The sequence below is a fragment of the Budorcas taxicolor genome, chromosome 7 (assembly GCF_023091745.1).
Source record: "Budorcas taxicolor isolate Tak-1 chromosome 7, Takin1.1, whole genome shotgun sequence".
In the NCBI taxonomy this organism is placed as follows: domain Eukaryota; kingdom Metazoa; phylum Chordata; class Mammalia; order Artiodactyla; family Bovidae; genus Budorcas; species Budorcas taxicolor.
The window spans coordinates 108,603,744-108,620,049 of record NC_068916.1 but is presented as its reverse complement, the minus strand read 5'-3'; the positions used below and the strand labels follow the sequence as shown (position 1 = coordinate 108,620,049).

Sequence of the window (16,306 nt, the reverse complement as noted above, 5' to 3'; positions counted from 1 at the left end):
GAACTGACTCATTTGAAAAGACCCTGATGCTGGGAAAGATTGAAGGCAGGAAGAGAAGGGGATGACAGAGGATGAGGTGGTTGGATGGCATCACCTACTCAATGGACATGAGTCTGAGTAAGCTCCTGGAGTTGGTGATGGACAGGGAGTCCTGCCGTGCTACGGTCCATGGAGTCATAAAGAGTCGGACACAACTGAGCGACTGAACTGAACTGAAGGCCATCTATGTTACCACTAAGGCCCACAGATTTGAAAATTAAAAGCTTCATCTTCAAAAATACAGCAAGCAAGGTAACTTAAAAAGCTAAAATCTATTCTTTTTCATAAAAAGGCAAATCATCTAGTCTATAGAAGGAAAGGCCATTAAGGAAAAATATCAACATGGCCAAAGTGGGATAACAGTGACATCTGGAAAGTGCTCACGGAGTTGAGATACTCTCTCTTTTTTTTTTTTTTAGCATTTCAAAAATTTATTCATTTATTTACTTACTTGCGTTTGGTTGCCCCAGGTCTTTGGTTTTGTGCGCGGACTTTCTCCAGCTGCGGTGAGCAGGGGCTCCTCTCTAGCGCCGGTGCTCAGGCTTCTCACGGGGCGGCTTCTCTTTGCAGAGCCGGGCTCCAGGCACGGGGCCTTCCGCAGCTGAGCTCCTGGGCTCCAGAGCACCGGCTCACTGGCTGCGCGCAGGCTTAGCTGCTCTGCGGCCAGATCGGGGGCGAACCTGTGTCTCCTGCACTGGCAGGTGGATTCTCTCCCACCGAGCCACCAGGGAAGCCCGAGATGCTCTCATGACCTTGTCATACCCTTGTCACTAGGCCGTTCCCTGCGTCACAGGCCACCCACTGCCAGTTCTTTGTGTGAAAAGATCTGGAATCATCACAGCCATATTTCTTCTATGTTAATCACAAATCTGTTTTTGAATTTCACAAAAGACCACAGCCTGGGGGGCAGTTCCAGAGGCTACAGGTCCAAGATGAAGGGCTCAGCAAGGCATGTCTTCCCCGTGGCTTGTAGGCTGCTGCCTCCTTCCTGCGACCTCACATGGGCTTCTTTGTCTGATGCCTCTTAGTGTGTTGGAATCTTTTCAGATTGGATTAGGGCCCATCCATGTGACCTCTGGGCTTCCCTGGTAGCTCAGCTGATGAAGAATCTGCCTGCAATGCGGGAGGCGTGGGTTCGATCCCTGGGTTGGGAAGATCCCCTGGAGAAGGGGATAGGCTACCCACTCCACTATTCTCACCTGGAGAATTCCACGGGCTGTATAGTCCATGGGGTCGCAAAGAGTCGGACACGACTGAGTGACTTTCACTTTATGTGACCTCTTTTTCATCTTATTCACCTCTTCAAGGCTATCTCCAAATATAGTCATATTGTGAATTGCTGTGGCTTAGGGCTGCAGTATATGAATATGGGGGACACAGTTTTGTTCATAACACATACTAGTAAGATTTCTTTTGAATTTTAGTATTACACATAAAAAGAAAACTGAAGCTAGAAAATCGTAATAATATATGATCTTTTAAAAAGCATGGAAAAAAAAGATTTCGTGTTGAAAGGACTCTGTCATTTTTATTCTTCTAAAGCTTTGTCCACAACCCCAAGTGTATCATTGTGGTATAATATTACATTGATAAAGTATTTCTGTGTGTACTGAATGCCTTCTATGCTGCTTCTTATCTTTCCTACAGGGAATAAGTTTCTTGAGAAAAGATACCATGTTTCATATAAGTATGTATTATACCTCGTAAGTATGTATTATACCTCAAACCTACCACAGGGCCTAGGCACTGGATAAATATTAAGGAAGGGATAGTTGGATGGATGGACGGATGAAATAATTTGCAAGTCACTTGTACATTTAGAGCTGTGATTTAGATATTTTATACCTGAGATTGTTGCTAATGAGAAATACTCTCGATTATGGCAAGAGACACCTTAGGAATATTATTCTTTAGTGTACATAAAACTAGATCTTAAAATATGACTGCCAAACAGATTTAAGAAAGATTTTATTACATGGCTACCAGCCAAAACCATTGAGCAGAAAATAGAAAGGAAATAAAATTATACTGTCTTGGAATCCAGGTGGAGTTTTGTACATTCTTTCTCATTAAACATCTACCTTGTTTCCTATCTGAGTTTCAGAGCCAAAGGAAGAGCTATGAACGTTTGACGTATACTTAGTTCCAAACAGACTGTAAATACTCAGTAGTTTGGATGTGCAAGCCAGGATGTGTGTTTATGTTATTCCCTTTCTGCACTGTAGTTCTCCGAACATAAATTTCTCCTCCTTCTTTAGAATTGTTTAACCCATCACCAAGAAATACCTATATCTTCAGCTTAACAAGGAAAAATTTAAATATCCAAGCAACAGTCATAATTTTGCTTCCTGGTGATAACTGCCAACAACATTTGTAAAATAAGCCTGCTAACATTTAGGTATATTTAAATATGTGTGTATATTAAAGCCATATAAATATGAAGGTAAGTCTATCAAATTCAGCAAGGCTCCAAAAGGATGTACATGCTGAAATGAACTACTATGCAGGACTTCTTGAGAACTAGCTAAAGGGAAGGTGTGATTACTAGTCGCCAACGACTGGACTTCCCCGGTGGCCCAGTGGTAAAGAATCCGCCTGCAGCGCAGGAGATGCCAGCTCAGTCTCTGGGGTCAGGAAGGTCCCCTGGAGGAGGGCATGGCAACCCACTCAGTGTTCTTCCCTGGGAAGTCCCATGGGCAGAGGGGCCTGGAGGGCTGCAGTCCGCGGGGTCGCCCAGAGTCGGACACGACGTAGTGACTGCGCTGCGGCGATACTGAGCGCTCCTCCTGGGGGGTGTAGGGCGCGGGACGCCTTTGGAGGAGGCTGCGGTCTGAGTCCGCCCTCTGGGAGAGTCTGCTCTGGTGTCGCCGCGAGGGGAGGGGAGGTGGCTCATTTACGTTCTCGGCACCTTGTGAAAGGCTCAGGCCGGAAGAACACACAGCGGGTTCAGGGTCAAGAGAAGGGCCGTCCAGGAGTGAGAGGCACTCGGCGCGGGGGCCTGCAGGAGGCAGCGGCCGAGGGCAGCAGCGACGGTCTCGGGCAGCTCGAGGAGCCTCGCTTCTCGCGGAGGTCCTGCCCTTTGAGGATCTCCAGGAAGCACGTCTAAGGCCAGCGTCCCTGCCGGCTCAGGCAGCCAAAGCACCCGCCTGCAACGCAGGCAGATCCCCTGGAGGAGGGCATGGCTCCCCACTCCAGGGTCCCTGCCTGGAGAATCCCATGGACGGAGGAGCCTGGCGGGCTACAGCCCACGGGGTCGAACAGGCTCCGAGGGCAGCTGTGCCGCGGCGGGGTAGCGCCGGGCAGCAGCAATCATTGACCTTCCCCTGCCCTCCCCACTTCCGCTACTTCCGTCCCTGGGAGGGAGCCAGGGTCAGCAAGGAAGGGCTTCTGGAGAGAAAGGAGTCACTTGTGCCCACCATCCTTAGCACTGTTTCCAAGCTAAGCAATAGTAATCTAATGAAGTTTGCCCGTTAAATTGGACTATTTTACTAACAAGCTAAAACTAAAGTGACTGAAGAAATATTTTTCCAAAGTGATCGTAAAGCCCTGGTCTGGCCTGACCGAGATTTCATATAAGATATCGAGAGACCTAGACCCAACTGAAAACCAGTTGCAAAGGAGAGCCTGGAGGGAATTAAAGTGATACATTTTTATACACCGTGCAGAATTCTGTTCTTTCAACATTATGTATACAAATACCCACACACGAACCAAATATAACGCACTATTAAATAGACACAATGAATTACACTCAGCATAAGTCTGTACATATATAAAGTGGGGCTGTATTTGACACACTGTTTTAGAGTTTTACAGCTTGCCTTCTTGGTGGTGCAGTGGTAAAAAATTCAGCCTGCCAATGCAGGAGATGCAAGAAATGCAGGTTCAATCCCTGAGTGGGGAAGATCCCCTGGAGTAGAAAGTGGCAACCTATTCCAGTATTCTTCCCTGGAAAATACCATGGACAGAGGAGCCTGGTGGGCTACATACAGTCCATGGGGTCTCAGAGTCAGACATGACTGAGCGTGTATCTGTTCATTTCTCGTTTATCTATATGTCATGATCAAGTATGTTTTTCTGCAGCATTATTTGTAATTACTTCAAAAAACCCTTGATTAGTTACTCATTTCATTTGACTATTTCCCTGTTGCTGGCCATTTATATTTTGTTAAATTCATACATGTTTGAATTAGTGTTTGCTGAAGTTAATATCCTTATAATGAATAAGTAGTGAACACCTTTCCTTATTGGAACAAGAGTGTGATAAGCATAGACTTGTGGTCGCAGAGATGAAGTACAGTTGGTTTACATGTTTCAGGTTCATTGCAAAGGGAGTCCATTTCACATATATCCTTTTTCAGACTCTTTCCCGTTATAGGTTATCACAAGATACCGACTATAGAGTTCTGTGCTGCAGTCAGATTCTTGTTTATCAGTAGAGTGCATCTGTTCATCTCGAGCTCCCGATTTCCCCTCCTCCCTCCTTTCTCCTTTGGTAACCATAATCTTGTTTTCTCTGCCTGTGAGTCTTTCTCTGTCTTATAAATAAGTTCATTTGTATCACATTTTAGATTCCACATATAGATTATATGATATTTGTCTTCATCTGACTTCCTTCACCTGGTAAGAATCCATGTTGCTGCAAATGGCATTATTTCCTTCCACTTTATGCCTATGTACGCACATTGTATAATTGTATATGCATTCCGAATCTTTTTCTCCGTTCATCCACCGATGGACATTTAGGTTGCTTTCATATCTCAGCTATTGCAAACAGTGCTGCTATGAGCATTGCGATGTATGTATCTTTTCAAATTAGAGTTTTTATCTTTTTTCCAATATATGCCCAGGAGTGGAATTGCTGGATTATATGGTAACTCTATTTTTATTATTTTAAGGAACCTCCATAGTGGTTGCATCAGTTTGCATTCCCGCCAACCCTGTAGGAGGGTTCCCAGAGGGGCATGTATTTTAATAGTTGTTAAGTACTTCCAAACCACCATTCAGAAATCTGTAACCAATTTGTCCTTCCCACCAGTAGTAAATTGTGTGCCATTCCCCACACTGTCTGCATTATTAACTTTTAATGCACAGCATTATCAACTTATTTTCCAAAATTAAAGTACAAAGTATGGCATAATGAATGCTAAAAATCTGTGCGTCTCTGATTACTGTGGAGCTGCGAGTGCTGCGTGCTTGCTGATGGATCTGCACGATGGTATTTTCATTTTCTAATTTTGTTGGCCACTGCCTCCTGTCTTTTGGCCATTGTTTAAAAAGATAGTCTATTTGTATATCTTTTTCTAATTGATTTACAATTCTTTTGATATGTTAGAAATTTCACACTGTCCCATATGTTGATATTATGGTATACTCTGATAATCACTTACATCTGACCCTGCTCCTCTGTCCATGGGATTTTCCAGGCAGTAGTCCTGGAGTGGATTGCCATTTCCTTCTCCAAGGGATCTTCCCAACCCAGGAATCGAACCTGAGTGTCCCACATTGTAGACAGACGCTTTACCGTCTGAGCCACCAGGGAAGTCTGATATTATAGTCCTCTGTTAATCATTTCCATCTGACCCTTGAACAATGAGGGGGGTAGGAACACTGACCTCCCTTGAAGTCAAACATTCTGCGTGACTTACAGTCAGCCTTCCCTGTATGTGGTTTCCCCATATGCAGGGATCCTCAGTGTGTCACCGTTAGCATTGTAGTATTTTCTACCGAAAGAAACCTGTGTATAAGTGGGTGCGTGCAGTTCAAACCTGGACTGTTCAAGGATCAACTGTATATTTAAATGTCTTTCTTGTTGTATTAGCCATACAGACATTTAATTTTCAGTTTTTCTCTAGTCAAACAAGTCAGCATTACCCTGCGTTTTTCTCTGTCTTTGGTATCAAAATTAGAAGGTTCTTTTTATACAATTATATTTATTAATATATTTAAATCTTAAATCTAAATGTAATTATAACATTGCAACAAGGCCCTACTGTAGAGCACATGGAACTATATTCAATATCCTGAGATAAACCGGAATGGAAAAGAATATTAAAAAGTATATATATGTATAATTGAATCATTTTGCTGTATAGCAGAAATTAACATTATAAACCAACTTCAATTTAAAAAAAGAAAAGTAAAATTAATTTAATGAAATAAAGTAGCCTATTGAAAGAGTATAAAGTATATATGTATAAAAAATTGCCAAACATGAACTAAGTATCAAAGATAATAGAACAACTGGAGGGCACCTGAGCTCTCTCTGCATTTTATTCTCCTTGTTCATATTATTCCTTTCTCTGTCTCTCTTTTTTAACAACAAAAAATGTATAGTTGCAAGTACATTCTCCATCTATTTACCTTCTCTTTTTCTTCAGAACTAATCACTATTCTATTTCAGGGCATTATTCATGTCCAAGTGTCTATTGCCTATCCTAGATATCAGTAAGCAGTCTGCTTCCTTTCTGTAGGGTTTTAAACTTCCATTAAATTTTGTCTAATATGTCTGTGTATTTTCAATATGCTTTTTTACTCAATATTGTGTTTTTGAAATTCAGTAACATGGGCATTTTCCCCTAACATTATAAACTTTAGAGCCCCCATGCTGTTGTTCATAGGTCTATTTCATTCATTGTGACAGATGTGTGCCCAAACCTTAGGTCGTCTCTTCTGTTGAAAATGAATAACTAGGTAATTCCAGCTTTTTTATTTTTCAATTCCAACTAATGTTAGGACGAATTTTCCAGCTCGCACTTTCTTGGGAACATGAGTCAGAGCTTCCCTGAGTCAGAGCATATGTAGAAGTGGAATTGCTGAGTCATGCAAGTGTGGTTTCTCCGTCATGTCCAACTCTTTGTGACCCCATGGACTAGAGCCCACCAGGCTCCTTTGTCTTCTGCCCACCTGGGTAAGGAAGCTTCCCTGGAGGCCCAGATGGTAAAGAATCTGCCTGCAATGCAAGAGACCCGAGTTCGATCGCTGGGTTGGGAAGGTCCCCTGGAGAAGGGAAAGGCTACCCACTCCCATATTCATGCCTGGAGAATTCCATGTAGCCTGGTGGGCTACAGTCCATGGGGTCGCAAAGAACTGGGCATGACCAAGCAACCGACACTTTCACAAGTGTGCTTTATTAAGCTTTACCAGCTATTGCCAAATTATTCTCCAAAGTGATTGTATAATTTACAGAATGGTGTGCAAGAATTCATGCTAATCCAAATTTTTGCCAAAAGCTAAGTAAAAGAGATTTAAATTTCTCTACCAGTGTGAAGAATGGTGTCCCAGGCTTGCTCTGATTCGCATTCTCCTGCTACCCCTTCAGTTGTGCAGCTCTTTACAGGCCGATTAGCTACTTTGAATCCTCTTCAGTGAAAGACATGACCACAGCCTGTGTCATTCTTCTCCTGTTGGAATTTTTTTCATTAATGCAATTTTTAAATTTAAATGTAAATGTTGCTCGGATATGTCACAAAAATATGTGTTTTTTGTAATGTTTTTAGAATATCTTTTCATGTATTAAATTTTCTAAGTTTAGTGTATTCAATTTATAATTTATAATTCAATTCAATTTATAGTTCTGCATTTTTGTATCTTATTCAAAAAATCCCTCCCTCTCTTGATAGCCTAAGAATATTCTCCCATATCTTCTTGAGAAATTTTCACAGTTTTGTTTTTCACATTTTGGTCTTTAACCCATCTGGAATATTTTATTTTTGTGCACAGTATAAGGGATCTATTTTCATCATTTTTCCTTATGGAATGCAAATCGTCTTGGCATCGTTTTATTGAATAGTCTACTCTTTTGCAACAGATTTGTCTGTCATATACCATACACATGTGGTTTATCTATTTAGTGCTTTGTTTTTCTGTTTCTTTCTGAAATACTCACTGCTTTAATGATCGTATTAATGGCTTAGTAATGAGTCTTTGAGTGTATAGGACAAATCCTCTTCTCTAATTTTCCTTGTAGAACATTTTATCTTTTCTTGATTCTTCACTTCTTTTATGGATCTTAGGATCAATTTGTCCAGTCCTACAGGTAGCCCATTTTGTAAACTGGAGGATAATCGCTTTACAATGCTGTGCTGGTTTCTGCTGTACACAAACCTGAATCCGCCATGAGTACGGGCACACCCCCTCCCTCTCGAGCCTCACCCCGGCCCGCCCCCCCCCCCCGCCCCCCCCTGCCCCCCCCTGCCTCTCAGAGCGCCGGGCTGGCCTCCCTGTGCTGTGCAGACGCTCCCGGCCAGGCTGTACACGCTGCAGTGTGTGTATGCCGCCGCTGCTCTCGCCACCCACCCTGCCTTCTCCTGCCGCCGCTGTGCCTCCGGGTCTGCTCTCTACATGCCCATCTCTATTCCTGCCCTGCAGATCCATTCAGCAGCAGCACTTTATAGATTCCATATATAGGTGTTAGTATGCAGTATTTAGTTTTCTCTTTCTGACTTACTTCACTCTGAATCACAGGCTCCAGCTCACCCACCTCAGTTCAACTCACTCAAATTGTTCCTTTTTATGGCTAAGTAATATCCCATTGTATACACATACGACATCTTCTTTATCCATTCATCTGCCGATGGACATCTAGGTTGCTTCCACGTCCTGGCTATTGTAAATAGCACTGCAGTGGATGATGAGGTACGTGCGTCTCTTTGAATTAAGGTTTCTTAGGGTATATGTCTGGTGGCAGGATTTCTGGATCATATGGCAGTTTTATTCCTAGTATTTTAAGGAAACTCCATATTGTTCTCCATAGTGGCCATGTTAATTTACATTTCTATCAACAGTATAAGAAGGTTCCCTTTTCTCCATATCCTCTCCAGCATTTATTATTTGTAAACTTTTTGATGATGGCCATTCTGACCACCGCAAGATGATACCTCATTGTTGTTTTGATTTACATTTCTCTAATACTCAGTGATGTTGAGCATCTTTTTATGTGTTTGTTGGGTATCTGTATGTCTTCTTTGGAGAAATGTCTGTTTAGGTTACAAATAGTCTTGTTGGAAATTTTATTTGACTTGTAATGGGTTTGTCAATCAATTAAGAATATATTTGATCTCCATGATAAGTTTCCATTTTACTTAGATCTTTCATTCTTCAATGAAATTATATAAATTTCTTAAAGCACTTCTTGCTAGATACTGCATTAAACTATTGATCCCTCTGTATTAATATTGTTTCCCATAAAATATTTAAACTCTCTTAATATAAGTCTTGATAGGTGGTGGATTCTCTTGTTATGTCTAGGTATACATCATATAACCTATAAATAACAATATTATATATATACCTATTTCTTTATGTATGTCTAGACTAGGATGTCTAGGTTATTTTGCAAAAAGTTAGGATAATGAGATCTTACCTTTCTCTCAAAAGCAGAAGGAGATTTCTTCTGAAGTCTCACTATTACGTTTATTTTCTTGATGCCATTTTGGACTGATAGTTTCCTGAGTTAAAGAACAAGCACTGTATTAGTCTATATATATTTAAAAAAAAATAGTTTTAATTGCTGGCCCTTTATTTTCAAATGCACTTCCAATATCCTGCACTGGTGCTCTCCTCACAATTGTTGCTTTTGATATCATATTTGTATGCAGGTGATTTCCTGCCTTTCCTTTGCTTGTCTTTATAGGTAAGCTTTTCCATTCATAATTTTCTTTTTTTCTAGTAGTGGCCTTTTCCGCCCAGAGACATTCCTTTTAGTATTTGTTGTAAAGCTGGTCTGGTGATGCTGAATTCTGTTTGCTTTTGATTTTCTGTTGAGCTTTTGATTTCTGTCAAATTTCCATGAGACTCTTGCTGGGTAGAATATTGCTGGCTGTAGGTTCTTCCCTTTCATCACTTGAAGTATATTGTGCCGCTCCCTTCTGGCCTGCAGAATGTATGCTGAAAAAATCAACCAATGGCCTTATGGGAGTTCCCTTGTATATTATTTGTTTCTTTTCCCTTGTTGCTTTTAATACTTTTCTTCGTCTTTAATTTTCATCAGTTTGATTTCGGCGTGTTTGGATGTGTTCCTCCGTGGGTTTATTTATATCCCGCACTTGCAGGAGCTGAGTGACCATGTTCTTTCTCGTGTTAGGGAAGTTTGTAGCTATTACCCTTCCACATACTGTTCAGGCCCCCTCTCTCCTCTCTCCTCTCCTGGGACCCCTGCTATTGGAACGCTGGAATACTTAACACTGTGCCGGAAGCATCTTGGACTGTCTTCGTCTCTTTTCGTTCTTTATTCTGTTCCCAGCAGTGACTCTCACTGTTCTGCCTTTCAGTTCACGTATCTGTCTTCCTGCCTCAGTTACTACGCCACTGATTCCGTCTAATGTATTTTTCCTTTCAGTTACTGTACTCTTCATCTCTGTCCTTTATTTCTTCCAGTCCTTTGTTAAGCACTTCTTGCCTCTTCTTGGCCCTTGCCTCTGGTCTCCAAGACTCAGGGCCATCCTCACCAGCATTTCTCTGAATTCGTTTCCAGCAGATAGCCAGTCTCCACTTCACTTAGTTTTTCTTCTGGGGTTTTATCTTGTTCCTTTATCTCAGACACACTCCTCTGCCATTTCACTTTGTCTTCACTTTCTGAGAGCATGTTTGCTGTTCTGCAGGCTGCCAAGCTGTAGTTCCTGCTTCCGCTGGCTGCCTTCTGGCGGGTGAGGCTGTCTGTGGGGCTTGCGCAGGCTTCCTGGAGGGAGTCTCTGCCCACAGGTGGGTGGGGCTGGTCTCATCCTCGGTCAGCGGGCAGGGCCATGCTCAGGAAGACTCTGCGTGGTCTGCCCGCCGATGGCAGGGCTGTGTTCCTGCCCTGTTGGATGTTTGGTCTGAGGTGTCCTAGCACTGAAGCCTCAGAGAAGGCCATGGCACCCACACCAGTACTCTTGCCTGGAAAATTCCATGGGCGGAGGAGCCTGGTGGGCTGCAGTCCATGGGGTCGCAAAGAGTCGGACACGATTGAGCGACTTCACTTTCACTTTCACTTTCATGCATTGGAGAAGGAAATGGCAACCCACTCCAGCGCTCTTGCCTGGAGAATCCCAGGGATGGGGGACGACAAGCGACTCAGCAGCAGCAGCACTGGAGCCTACAGGCTGATGGATGGGCCTAGGTCTCGGCAAGGAAATGCTGATCTCCAGCAGGGCTCACACCAATGAGTAATCACCAGAACTGCTGCTGCCAGAGTCTGTTCCTGCAGGGAGCCACAGCTGTGTGTTGCCTCCACAGGAGACCCTCTAATGCCGCCCTAGGCTCCTATGAGGTCCCTGCTTTTTTTCTTGGATTCTGGTGTGCACAAGACCTTGTATGCACCCTCCAAGAGTAGAGTTTCCGTTTCTCCCAGTCCTGTGGAATTCCTGCCATCACACCCTGTCTCCCAGTCCTGTGGAATTCCTGCAGTCACACCATGCTGGTCTTCAAAGCCAGATTCTCTGGGGGCTCCTCCTCCATTTCCAAACCCCGATCTGGGAAGCCTGATGTGGGGCTCAAGACTGGGAGAACTTCCGTGATGTAGTTATTTTCCAGTCTGTGCATTGCCCTCCTGACATGTACAGGGTTTGATTTTATCACGATTGTGGCCTCTGACTGTCTCATTCAGCTTCTTCTTTGTCTTCGGATGTAGGGTATCTTTCTGGTGGTTCCAGCATGGTTTTTTGCTGCTCCTGCTCTTGATGGTTATTTAGCAGGAAGTTGGGTTTTTGGGGGGCTCCCCTGATAGTGCAGTTGGTAAAGAATCAGCCTGTAGTGCAGGAGACCCTGGTTCGATTCCTAGGTCGGGAAATCTGCTGGAGAAGAGATAGGCCACCCACTCCAGTGTTCTTAGGCTTCCCTGGTGGCTCAGCTGGTAAAGAATCCACCTGCAATGCAGGAGACTTGGGTTCAGTCCCTGGGTTGGGCAGATCCTCTGGAGAAGGGAAAGGCTACCCACTCCAGTATTCTGGCCTGGAGAGTTCCATAGACTATACAGTCCATGGGGTTGCAAAGAGTCAGACACAACTGAGTGCCTCTCACTTCCATTTTTGTGTTTTTGTAAGAAGAGGTGAGGTCACATCTTTCTACTCCATCATCTTGCCAGCTAAATCCAGGAAATTTTAAAATTATCACCTTGGTTGGGCCTTCAGCCTGAAGAGAATACGATATAACCTCAGGTGATCCCATTTGCAAAGTCAATAGTTTAATTGTCACTTCAGAATTTAAAGGAAACCCAAACAGGTTACTAGAATGAGCCCCAAATGAAGGAGGATAGAGGAGAGCGATAGGAGATACATCAGCATTATGTTGCTGTGCTTAGGTGCATTTCATATTTTTAATTTTTCATAGGCTTTCCTGACATGTTCTTCAGTGAAGCTGTTTTGGAATTTAAAACTGTCTGGGGCTTCTGCCTACCAGTTAAAGTGGTTACAGTTATTTAGGATGAGAGTTCTCTCAAAATTTGCCTCAACAAGTTAGAAGTTTTTCCACTTCAAAGGAATCCGTCATCTGGGTATTGACAACTAGGACCTTAATAGCACTCTAATGAATAAGATGCCAAAGGCATCCCTGCAAGAGAGGGCAAAGGGTGCAGCCCTCACCAGATCCAGAGAGTTCACTCCCAGTGATAGTCTCCCATCACTGAATGGGCAGAAGCAATGAAGATTGAGACAGAAAAGCCCCCTTAAGGTTTTATTCCCTTATGACAAACCACCCTGACTCTGGGTTCCTTTCAGCTAAATGAATACCTAAGAGGGTTGTGCTGTGAGGTTGAAGCTTGTGTGTTGTAGAGTACCTCATGGCATGGAAATTTTGAGGTTGGTGAGTGACCTAGTGTGGTCTAACGTGTTCTGTGATCACTCTATCCTTTTAAAGGTGGCAAGTGCTCCAGTGACTGTTAAATCCCTCATCTGTGCCCACCGATGGTGTGATTGTGGCTTCCAACATATCCCTTAGGAACAGCTTCTTACCTCATGCTATGTTAACCACAGCAAACTGGTATCCGACCCCCACAAACTCACCAGTCTGTGGGGTTGGCACAGACAACAGGCTTTTAAACCTGTGCCTGCACCTTACCCTGTGGGATTTCCTTCTACCGCAAATGACAATAGACAGAGACAAAGAAAAATAAGAACCGTTTCTGAGAAGTGAAAGAGCAGCAGACCAAGAGTGCTCCACCAAATTTCCCAAGAGTTGCTTACTCTAGGAGCTGGCCCTACAAATCTTTTCTCCTGCCAACCTAGACTGAGAAAAGGGGAAAAGAACTCTTGCCATCTTGTTTCCAACATACCCTGCAGGCAGAGGTCCCAGAGATGGACTTGATAAGAATTCTCACCTTCTGCTTTTGTCAGATGTCCCAGGGTCTTTTAACAGCAGCAGGCTTGGGGCAGGTGAGGTCCAAGCAGTAAACTTGATCCCATCCTCATCACCAGTTGGAGAAAGAAAAAAATTTTCCTCTTCCTTTCCAGGTTCTTCTGGCTGCCCTAAGGATTAAATGACATTAGACAGATTAATAGGAGGAAATAATGCAAAAAATATAATAATATTTATACATGAGAGAGACAGAAAGACTTAGTAGCCAGCATATTTTTTCTTCTTTAGGAGAATCAAATATGACCTTTTTCTTATTATTTTCTTAATTTTTTAAGCCGAATTGTTTAAGTGATTTTTTAGTTTTATAGTATTTAAAACCTTTTCCTTTATTTTTTTTGAAGAACATTTAAAACACATTACTACTTAAGAAGTTTAAGTATTTAAAATAGTTCCTGCCATATAAAAAATGCCCAATAAATGATAGTTGTTTTAAATACTTATTACCTATCCTATTTGTAACTTAATATAATTTAAAAATTAAATTATTTTAATTTTTTTCCCCTCCAAACACTCCTTCCATAGTTTTGTTAGGAGTGAACTGATTGTTTAGATTCTGGGTCATGCTATTAATTTCTTTCATAATACATTTTTAGAGAAGTTTTAGATTCACAGCAAAATTGATCAGAGATTGTATAATGTTCATGTAATTTTAATTTTTCTAAATAATTATTTTAGAATAACCTCAGATATGCAGATGACACCACCCTTATGGCAGAAAGTGAAGAACTAAAGAGCCTCTTGCTGAAAGTGAAAGACTTGGAAAGTGAAAAAGTTGGCTTAAAGCTCAACATGGAGAAAACTAAGATCATGTCATCCATTTCTATTACTTCATGGCAAATAGATGGGGAAACAATGGAAACAGTGATAGACTTTTTTTCTTGGGCTCCAAAATCACTGCAGATGGTGGCTGCAGCCATGAAATTAAAAGATGCTTGCTTCTTGGAAGAAAAGCTATGACCACCCTAGACAGCATATTAAAAAGCAGAGACATTACATTGCCAACAAAGGTCCGTCTAGACAAAGCTATGATTTCTCCAGTAGTCATGCATGGATGTGAGAGTTGAACTATAAAGAAAGCTGAGTGCCGAAGAATTGATACTTTTGAACTGTGGTGTTGGAGAAGACTCTTGAGAGTCCCTTGGACTGCACAGAAATCCAACCAGTCCATCCTAAAGGAAATCAGTCTTGAATATTCATTGGAGGGATGGATGTTGAAGCTGAAACTCCAATACTTTGGCTACCTGGTGCAAAAAGCTGACTCATTGGAAAAGACCTTGATGCTGGGAAAGACTGAGGGCAAGAGGAGAAGCGGGCAACAGAGGATGAGATGGTTGGATGGCATCACCGACTCGATGGAAATGAGTTTGAGTAAACTTCAGGAGTTGGTGATGGATGGGGAGGCCTAGCGTGCTGTAGTCCATGGGGTCACAAAGAGTCAGACATGACTGAGTGACTGAACTGAGCTGTAATAATTATCTTAACGTTTCTATATTGATTTTTATAAGTACCTTGGCAGTGGTTTAGTCACTAAGTTGTGTCCAACGCTTACAACCCCATGGTCTATAGCCCGCCAAGCTCCTCTGTCCATGGGATTTTCCAGCCAAGAATACTGGAGTGGACTGCCATTTCCTTCTCCAATAAGTACCTTAAAATTATTTAAAATTAACTTTAGGTTTTATGAATTTTATTTGATCGGTTATTGATCTTGAGTCTTTCCCCCTTTTTTATTCTCCTCTTTTTGAGTATATTCCAAATCCTGACTTTGGTATTCTGTAGCTTCCTTAACAGTAAGATATTTAAAACTTTGTCTCTGGTCCAAACTGCTAATTATTAACAGTCTTCTTTACTTATAAATCAAATGGAAGGCGAAAAATGAAGAAATATACAAAGGAACGTCTTTGCTATTTGAAACTATGAGACTTGAATTACTCAAATGAACAATACAGCTAGATAGTATATGTTGATTTTCCTCTTCAAGTTTTCTGCTTAGCAGTATATTCAATTCAGTAGCAGACTTCTATACAAAATACACCTGCGTACATCCATATATGTCCATCCCTACTGCTCTTCCCAAGTCCAAGTCATCATCATCTTTCATCCTGGTCATCAAACCAGACTGTGCTTTACTGTTAACCTAATATTTTACCTCTCTGAATGAATGATTTACCAGTGCGGAGACCCTTTCTTCCCGAGTAGAGAAGTAGAGGGGATCTTCACGTATTACGGATCTCTACAACGATAATAAGAATATCTCTATGCAAGGGTTAAAAAAACCCTAATTCATCCGTCACCCAGGTTATGTCCATTTGAACAGCAATTCCTGGAGCCCAGGATGCTTGCTGGGTATCCTCGCCCCATAATCTTCCCACCTCAGAAAGCTGATGGCACTTACTTTTAACTACAGTTCTATAGTTTTGTTGCTATTGTTCAGTTGCTATGTCATCTCTGACCCTGTGACCCCGTGGACTGCAGCACGCCAGCCTCCTCTGGCCTCCACGATCTCCAGGAGCTTGCTCAAATTCGTGTCCGTTCATGTTCTATAGTTTAGACCTAGAATGTTTTAATATGGCTTATATGCTGAGAATTTTATTACCTTTTATTTATTATTACTCCTTATTGTTCAAAGTTAATTTTTCTTTATCATCGCCTCACCCTTTCAAGCCAATATTTCCCTTGTGTTATATCCAACTTTAGATTGTCAGTCTGTTGAGATCTAGGATAATATATTTTATTCCTATGTTTTATGCATTAATCTGGAAATAAATGTTTAACAAGCATTCTAATTGATTTATTAATAGGGCTAAATTGGGACTCCTGGGAAAAATGATTCCTTTAAGGATACATTAATTGTAATTTGAAGTACTTTATATTATTTTGAAAAAGTAGGAGACATATCATACTGGAGCAAATTTGTTTGAAAGAGTGAGCCATTGAATCA

The 16,306-nt window shown here is 42.0% G+C and overlaps 1 protein-coding gene across 1 annotated transcript in view; it reads left to right on the top strand.

The window, feature by feature from the left end:
- Positions 1 to 16,306, top strand: part of TMEM232 (transmembrane protein 232) — a 252,399-nt gene that overhangs the window by 177,619 nt on the left and 58,474 nt on the right. The window lies entirely within an intron of this gene.